The sequence below is a fragment of the Dromiciops gliroides genome, chromosome 3 (genome assembly GCF_019393635.1).
Source record: "Dromiciops gliroides isolate mDroGli1 chromosome 3, mDroGli1.pri, whole genome shotgun sequence".
Taxonomy (NCBI): domain Eukaryota; kingdom Metazoa; phylum Chordata; class Mammalia; order Microbiotheria; family Microbiotheriidae; genus Dromiciops; species Dromiciops gliroides.
In genome coordinates this window covers 158,030,095-158,038,048 of record NC_057863.1, presented here as the reverse complement: position 1 = coordinate 158,038,048, position 7,954 = coordinate 158,030,095, and the positions used below count along the sequence as shown (strand labels likewise).

General features: G+C 40.1%; 1 pseudogene; it reads right to left on the bottom strand.

The window, feature by feature from the left end:
• Positions 1-1,859: 1,859 nt before the first annotated feature.
• On the bottom strand, positions 1,860-7,544 carry LOC122747276 (annotated as a pseudogene).
• Positions 7,545-7,954: the final 410 nt, after the last annotated feature.

The window sequence follows — 7,954 nt, the reverse complement described above, 5'->3', positions numbered from 1 at the left end:
TCCCTTCCTTCCTTCCAAAAAGAATAACTAACAGTGGATTTCTAAGCATAAAACATAAATGTATGTATGTACATATTCATTATATATGCTATAACTATTGTAAGGAATTAATTATGATTTGGGGTTTTTATGAGCCCATCTTTGGTTAAAATTAGAAACCCCAGTACACACCCATGCATGCTGACCTCACACCGGACACCCACACACCTACATGGACCTGGCCAAATTATAATGGGGGCAGCCAGGTGACTTTAGCATCCGGAAGCTGGCCGGCTTGCATTTTGTAGAGTCGCCTGTTAGTTCTGTCAATCAGGGCTGCCAGCCAATTAGCTTGGGGCTGTGTGTGTGGACAACCCTCTTTCCTGTGGGAGAGGGGGCTTTTGGGGAAAAGCCAGGGAGGAGACAGAGTACTTTGGCACTCGCGAGAGAGGGAGAGGGATGCTGTGTGGCTGGTTCTCTTTGGAACTGCTGATTCTGGGTGGTGGTGAAGTTTGTGGGTCATATTTTTTTCCTTCCCCTATTCCCTTTTTCATTGTCCCTAGTTCTATTAACCTTACTTGTGTTTTAAATTTGTTCCCATTAATAAACCCTGTTTTGTTTTTTGAAAGAGGCTGTTAATCTCCTTTCTTACCCCAATATCACGGCAAGCTGCCCAATTAACTCTCCCCGTGCTAAATTTGGCCCTTATACTATATTGTATTCATAAATGAATACTTGGTGGCTAGGTGGCTCAGTAGTTAGACTGCCAGGCTTAGAGTCAAGAAGACATCTTCCTGAGTTCAAATGTGGCCTCTGACACTCACTAGCTGTTTGCCTCAGTTCCTCATCTGTAAAATGAACTGGAAAAAGAAATGGCAAACTATTACAGTTATCTTTGTCCAAAAATCCCCAACAACCTCAAATGGGGTCATTAAGAGTCAGACACAACTGAAAAACAACTGAGCATTCATAATAACTCAAAGTGGTATTCAAATATACACACATACATGCACACATACATATATTCTTCATGAGAGCAGTGTGTAATACAAATTGGAAGGCTTTGGAAGAAGGGATTAGCTCTGTTCTGAATTTTTGGAGAAAAGGATTATGACTATTTTTCTGGGAATATGTTAAGTTCTGCCTAAAGGCAGATTCATAGATTTCATATTCCTTTGGGCTCTCCATTTATGTTAATATGAGACACAAAGCAATATTCAGGTATTGTGATTAATTTTATTTGACTCACACAGGACAGAACTCCTTGATTTTGATTGAAAACAATTCTTTATATCCCAAAGAATAAGCTTTCTATTGCAGCAAAAATGGGTGCTGAGCAGAACTTTTGATTTGCTCAACTGTGGAATCTTGCCTTCAACTTTATGGTGAAAAATAGTCTATCTTTAGCTTGGCTGGTTTGCACAAAGCAAGTAAATTCATCCCTGGACAAATATGCAAAGCCTTAGCCTGCTTAGTAGAACCTGCAAAAATTTATACTATGCTGGCATAACTTTTAAGAATCCAGTAGGGAAAAAAATTAAACCTCACGACTTGGATTGAGAAAGAAAAGTAACCTGTGTCAAAATGAGTGAATATATTAAATCACCTCTAATGAGACAGGACATCTCAAAATGCTTTTGAAAAGCCATTAAAAGCAATGTATCATTTCTCAACCACTGTTTGTTGGTGGGGTAGAACAAGGTTCAGAGCTCAAAAGGCATTGTTGTTCTGTGTAAATATGAAAGGCCAGCAATGAAGCTGGGCAGGGAGGCAGGGAGAAGGAGGGACTGGTGGGAAGATGATGGCCTTGCCCAGGGCTTAGTCTTGTTGCAAGGAACATTTTTTTTTAATATAGAAAAGACAACGGTACAACCCAGGTTTCAAGCCTGAAAAATCTGCATAATACTCTCCTTATTGGTGGAGTTGAAACCTGGATTCTGGCAGAAAGAAATTCAGAGAGGAACACAAGACAAGCGGTAGTTTTGTTAGTACTATATAACATTTAATATATACTTTTAAAAATATAAGAGAGGGGGCAGCTAGGTAGCACAGTGGATAAAGCACTGGCCCTGGATTCAGGAAGACCTGAGTTCAAATTCAGCCTCAGACACTTGACACTTACTAGCTATGTGACCCTGGGAAAGTCACTTAACCCTCATTGCCCCACCAAAAAAAAAAAAAAAAAAAGGAAAGGAAAGGAAAAAAAATATGAGAAATCTTCTATAATTTCCATATTGAAATGTTTGTTGGTTGACGTCTATTAATTTCATTCAAAGATGCTAGAGTGCTTTGCCATTTCCTTCTCCAGCTCATTTTACAGATGAGGAAACTGAGGCAAAGTTAAGTAACTTGCCCAGGGTCACACAGCTAGTAAGTGTCTGAGGCCAGATTTGAATTCAGGAAGATGAGTCTTCCTGATTCCAGGCCTGGCATTCTATTCACTGTGCCACTGAAAAGTTTAACCCTTTTTTTTTTTACACTGAACCCTTTGGTCGTTTTGACATTTTGAAGGCAAAACCTAAATATAGTATGAACAGAAGCTGTAGAGTTTAGTGCTAGCTTTTTGTTTTCCCCATTAACAAGGATCTGTGGCATTTTGGTTACAAACAAAATTAGTTCATGAAGAAAAAATAAGCCTATGCAAAGATCCCTTTCATTCCCTTAGGCATTTACAAAGCCACATTGGTGTAAAAATGAAAGAGAAAATGATTGAAGGCCTGCAATTTTGCAAACATAGGGGTTTAAGCTGTAAATTCAGCCCCACTTTGGGGTCAGAGCCTAACCGCAAGCCTAGAAGACAGACATTTTAATGAAAATATATTGAATTGCCCTTTGTGTTATACTTGGCCAAGTACTTAACCTCTACATCATATTTTCAAGTTATAAAATATAGATGATACTACTTCCCTACCTGTAAGAGTAGGTCTTGGGCTCTTCTCATCCTCATCAGTGACTGTTTGCCTAGCATTTTGAGATTCACTAATTTTAGCTATATTTCATCAGTGGTTAATTAGAGCATTGTATCCAATAGATGATAATAACCAGAATGAAACATATCCTTCCTCTTCCTTGTGTATAGGCTTAATTGTGGAATGATTTAATATAAAGATTGGTTTTCATATATATTTTAGTGGCTAAAATATTTATTAAGAAGTTATATTTTCGGTGCAGCTAGGTGGCGCAGTGGATAGAGCACCGGCCCTGGAGTCAGGAGTACCTGAGTTCAAATCCGGCCTCAGACACTTAACACTTTACTAGCTGTGTGACCCTGGGCAAGTCACTTAACCCCAATTGCCTCACTAAAACAAACAAACAAACAAGAAGTTATATTTTCGGGGCAGCTAGGTGGCTCAGTGGATAGAGCACTGGCCCTGGATTCAGGAGGACCTGAGTTCAAATTCGGCCTTAGACACTTAATACTGACTAGCTGTGTGACTCTGGGCAAGTCACTTAACATCAATTGCCACACACACACACACACACACACACACAGAGTTATATTTTCTTTGTTTGTTTTGTTTTTTGTGAGGCAATGGGGGTTAAGTGACTTGCCCAGGGGTCACACAGTTCAGTAAGTGTCAAGTGTCTGAGGCCAGGTTTGAACTCAGGTCCTCCTGACTCCAGGGCCAGTGCTTTATCCACTGCGCCATCTAGCTGCCCCCAAAGAAGTTATATTTTCTAAGAAAAACCTATGGGGGCAGCTAGGTGGCGCAGTGGATAAAGCAAAGGCCCTGGAGTCAGGAGGACCTGAGTTCAACTTCGGCCTCAGACACTTGACACTTACTAGCTGTGTGACCCTGGGCAAGTCACTTAGCCCTCATTGACCCCACAAAAAATAAATAATTAAATAAAAGGAAATAAAAGGAAAAAATAAAACCTAAATGTTTTTTTAAAGGATTCTTTTTCTGAGAATATCCTTGACACATTTCTTCTGTTAAAAATATTGAATATTTTGTGGGGGATGGTGATGGATCACTATAAAATATTGAGATTGATTTTCATGCAAAGCTAGTAGAATTAGACAGAGGGCAGGTCTTGGAGCCAAGAAGACCTGATCCTCCTTTGGTGTATATTGACCGTGTAACCTGGGCAAGTCACTAAATCTCTCACTGCTATAGTAAATTCTGTAAGACTATAATTTACAGAGGGGGCACCCAGCTTCATTGGTAGAAGGAGTTTCCTTAACCAGGAATTTGCTATGCCAATGAAATCAAAGGGCCAGTGCCTATCCCTATCCTAATGGTGAGTGCATATATGCATATGGGTATATATGTATATGTATATTCATATAAACAAGCAGTCCCCATTTTTTTACTTCATTATAAAGCACATTGCATTGCAGGGTCATAGAATTATAGAATAATTGTGTTAGAAGAGACTTTGGCATTCATTTAATCCATCCAACATTTGGAAGTATCGGTTCCCTCTGCTATGTTACTGACAAGTAGTCATCCAGCTTCTTGCTTTCAGATCATCTGGCAGCTCATTCCATTGTTAGTAATTGTTGCTTCTTATATTGATCTGGAATTCTCACATTACCAACTGCCTATTGAGAGGTATATCAAACTTGACATGTCCAAAATGGGACTCATTTTCTTTCTCCCTAAACTTGCTCCTCCTGTAAGCTTTCATATTTCTGTTGAGAACACCACCATTCTTCCATTTGCCCAAGTTTGCAAACTTAGAGTCATCCTTGACACCCGTAGCCACTATATACAGACAACTGACAAGTCTTGACAAATCTACCTCTATATCATTAAGTTCATCCTATTCAAATCAAAGGAATGCCCATCAGTTGGGGAATGGCTAAACAAACTGTGGTATATGATGGTGATAGAATATTATTGTACTATAAGAAATGACAAGCAGGATGATTTCAGAAAGGCTTGGAAATACATGTATGAACTGATGTATAGTGAAGTGAGCAGAACCAAAAGAACATTGTGCACAGAGACAGCAATGTTGGGGTTTTTTTTGTTTTTGTTTTAGTGAGGCGGTTGGGGTTAAGTGACTTGCCCAGGGTCACCCAGCTAGTAAGTGTTAAGGGTCTGAGACCGGATTTGAACTCAGGTACTCCTGAATCCAGAGCCAGTGCTCTATCCACTGCGCCACCTAGCTGCCCCTAGCAATGTTGTTTGATGAAGAACTGTGAATGATTTGACTGTTTTCAACAATACAATGATCCAAGACAATCCCAAAGGACTATTGATGAAATATACTATCCACCTCCAAAGAAAGAACTGATATTGAAGGAATAGACAGAAGCATGCTATTGTTCACCTTCATTTTTTCTTTTAGTCAAGTTTTCTTGTAAAAAATGACAAATATAGTTAATGTTTTACATAATCATACATGTTGTGAGAAAATAACAGGGTTTTGGGACTCCCAGAGGTCCCTGCTAAGAGAGCCTGGCCTGACCTTTCTTAAGGCCAGCCCAGAATCAGGAAGTTACCTGAAAGCCTTATTCCCGACAGAGGATCTGTTCTCTGGGCTCTGACATCAGCACTACTGTGCCAAACTACCCTCAAATCCAGTGAACCAATAAATTTGAATGATGCTAGCCAATTAGCTTTTTTTTGGTGAGGCAATTGGGGTTAAGTGACTTGCCCAGTGTCACACAGCTAGTAAGTGTTAAGTGTCTGAGGCCGGATTTGAATTCAGGTCCTCCTGAGTCCAAGGCCAATGTTCTATCCACTGCGCCACCTAGCTGCCCTAGCCAATTAGCTTTAAGCAGTGTGTTAGGGGGGGCTCTGCCCCTTCCCTCAGAGAGCTTACACTCGCTGATCTGGCTCTTTGGCCCGGGAACTTGGTCACAGCAGATGCAGCCCACTAGGGTTCCCCTTTTTCTCTCTTCTCTCTCTTCCATTTCCTACCTAGGCTTTCCTATTTTTCAGAGCCATGTCCCCTCTCTTTACTAATATTTAATATACTTTAAGAAATACTTAATGCCCCAAAACTAGTACAGTAGCCTCTAATTTCTAAGTAACAAATATATGATAAACCCCAGCTAATTTTCCCTACACTTGGGACAGTAATAGGATGACCACATTTAATTTTACTCACCACAATGTGTAACCCATATCTGATTGCTTGCTGCCTCAGGGAGGGGAGAAGTGAGGGAAGGAAGGAAGGATAAAAATTGGAACCCAAAATTATAAATAAAAATGTTCGGGCAGCTAGGTGGCGCAGTGGATGGAGCACTGGCCCTGGATTCAGGAGGACCTGAGTTCAAATCCGGCCTCAGACACTTAACACTTGCTAGCTGTGTGACCCTGGGCAAGTCACTTGACCCTAATAGCCTCACAAAAAACCCACAAAAAACAACAACAAAAAAAGTTTATTACATTAAAAAAATAAACAAACAAATAAATAAATGAAAATGCATCCTATTCTCTCTACTTAGACAGCAACCATTCTAGTCTAGGTCCCCATCAAATGATGCTCGGATTATTGCAATACTCTTATTTGTCTTCCTTCTCCTAGCCTCTCCCCTCTCCAATCTATTCAGTATTCAACTGACAAAAGAATCTTATGACAGGTCCAAGCACGTTACTTATCTATTTTTTTCTGATTAATTAATTCAAAGTTTAATCCACATAAACTATTATTGGTCAGTATCATCAATATCATCATGAAAATATCAAAATTTGTGAGTACTGGCGTGTGGCAGGAGGAATTTTGTTTTTGTTACAAATAATACAGTATTGGTGTTTTCATCATCCATAAGCTATGTGGCAGAAAGAGCAATTGCATTAATTTTTTTTTGTTTTTTTTTGCGGGGCAATGGGGGTTAAGTGACTTGCCCAGGGTCACACAGCTAGTAAGTGTCAAGTGTCTGAGGCTGGATTTGAACTCAGGTACTCCTGAATCCAGGGCTGGTGCTTTATCCACTGCGCCACCTAGCCGCCCCCTTGCATTAAATCTTAATCCTTCTGGGTCACATTCCATGAACTTCTTATAAACTTTTATGGCATCCTCTAATAAAGTATCACTAGTTTTCCCGTGGTTAATTGGAAATGGCTTGCTCCCATCTAATTCATAGAGATGCAATGAACTAATGCAATAAAATGCAGATCTACTTTTTCATCTACACTTAGTGCCTCTGTTTGATCTTTGTGGGCACTTTATTTATGAGTAACTTGAATAGCTTCACATTTTTTCTAGGTATCTGACTCTTTCTCCAAGACTCATACATAGAGATTCTTCCAAGAACTTTTTCAGTGTTGATCCAGATTCAAAATTCATTTTGTCCTTGATGCTAGCAATGGTATGGATCAGCCCAGTTGTTCCACAGAGATTACTGATGGTTTGCTTCATGCAATATATTGATTTTGTAATGTCTTGTCCTGATTTTATTTTTCCTTCCTCTCCTATTCTGAATAATTCATACTTTTCTGTAATTGGAAAAAGAAGCAATACTACATAGATTGTTGTGATACCATGCTGAGGAGTTCAGGTGCCATAACATACACATCAACAAATTGCCAGTTGGGATACAGAACTAATTGTTTAAGAAACTGGTTGGTGACCTCACAATTGTCCTCCCGTGGCAGCCAGTGGTGACCTTCCACGGCAGGCTCACTTAGGTTTTGACTCAGTCTACTTTCCTATTTAAGAAGCAAGGTCGGGGGCAGCTAGATGGCGCAGTGGTTAAAGCACCGGCCCTGAATTCAGGAGTACCTGAGTTCAAATCCAGCCTCAGACACTTGACACTTACTAGCTGTGTGACCCTGGGCAAGTCACTTAACCCCCATTGCCTGCAAAAAAAAAAAAAAAGAAGAAGAAGAAGCAAGGTGGCCCAGTAGATAGAGTGCCAGGCCCAGAGTCAGGAATACCTAAGTTCAAATCCAGCCTCAGACACTAACTTAGCTGCGTGTCCCTGGGCAAGTCACTTGACCTTTGTTTGCCTCGGTTGCCTCATGTATAAATGGTGATATTAATAGCATCTACCTCTCAGTGTTGTTGTAAGGATGAA